At 36.7% G+C, this 1,451-nt stretch overlaps 1 protein-coding gene across 1 annotated transcript in view; it reads left to right on the plus strand.

Annotated features, from left to right (window-relative positions):
• The window catches only part of LOC106872341 (titin homolog), a 66,459-nt gene that overhangs the window by 42,686 nt on the left and 22,322 nt on the right, over positions 1–1,451 (plus strand). The window lies entirely within an intron of this gene.

The following is a 1,451-nucleotide window of genomic DNA, read 5'->3' on the forward strand; positions in this document are numbered from 1 at the left end:
TAATAATGATGATGATGGTAATAATAATAATAATAATAATAATAATAATAATAATAATGATGATGATGATGATGATGATGATGATGATGATGATGATGATGATTGCCCGGATGCAGTACCAGGCAGTGGCTCTCATGGCTTCTGGTCTTAATTGATTGGAAGTATTATCATGTACATTGCTTTGTCTTGGTATAAAAGATGGGCCACAGCAAATATTCGGCTTAATACTGCAGAAAACAGCACTGCTTGGAACCACCCGAATACTCCGGAAGGTGCTCGAAAAATAAGAGGAGTTACCTTAGTTCACTGGTAGTGAACTGCTGGCACCGCGGTGCATCTCCAGCGTTAGAAGCTGTAAAAGGGCAATAATAATAATAATAATAATAATAATAATGGTTTCAAATAATAATAATTTCTTACATAGACACAAAATTTTGAGCGAAGGAAGAAAGCCGATCACAAGGACTCTGAAAACTGAAAACCAAGGAAATGAACTCAGAACTTAAAGAAACATAACCAAATACCACAAGTCATTTTGTACAGCGCTTCAGCTGATTTTTCCACTATTCTCGTAAAAGTACAGATAATTTCCCATATGATTACAAGTTCACAAATCTGTAGAATGGGTTCTACGATCGATTTTCTCCTCAATCAAACTCTGTTTATCTAATAATGATTGTTTAATAGAGCGTAAAACATTTTTGCAAAGCGGGGAGGGCGGTTAAGTGTTTTATCTTGGCGAGACATATGAGAATATAAATTCACGATCAATATTTTTGAACGTTATCCAGGCAGCCTAAGTACGCCTCTTTTCTTTGCTATTAATCCAATAATTCGACTGAAATAGATTTATTAATTGTTTATCTGGTACGCTGGTTGAATTAGGTAAAATAATGTCTTGGCTAAAAAATAATACCATGCCCGTCTTAGGAATTGAACCTAAGTAACCCAGCCACCTCTGCAGAAGTCGATGCTCTCTCATACAAACAGAAACATCTTTTACTTGTTTCAGTCGTTGAACTGTGACCATGCCGGGGCACTGTCTTGAAGGATTTAGTCGAAATAAATCTATTCCAGTACTCATTTTTTTTTAAATCTGGTACTTATTCTATCGGCTTCTTTTGCCGAACCGCTAAGTCACAGAGACGTAAACAAACTAGCACCGGTTGTCAAGCAAACACAGCACAACACACACACACGCGCGCACACACACGCACACACACACGCACACACACACGCACACACATATATATATATATTATTCTTAAGAATGTTGTTGATTGTGACTTCGAAGTTTCAGTCAGCTAAGCCATCGTCCGACATTGGCTTAGCTGGCCGAAACTTCGAAATCACTGTCAACAGCATTCTTGTTTCAGAATAATAAATTTGTACTCTACAAAAGTATACGGTAACCCATAAGGTTAATGTTAAATTGTTTTTATTATTACTGA

This window comes from Octopus bimaculoides, chromosome 2, assembly GCF_001194135.2.
Source record: "Octopus bimaculoides isolate UCB-OBI-ISO-001 chromosome 2, ASM119413v2, whole genome shotgun sequence".
Classification (NCBI taxonomy): Eukaryota; Metazoa; Mollusca; class Cephalopoda; order Octopoda; family Octopodidae; genus Octopus; species Octopus bimaculoides.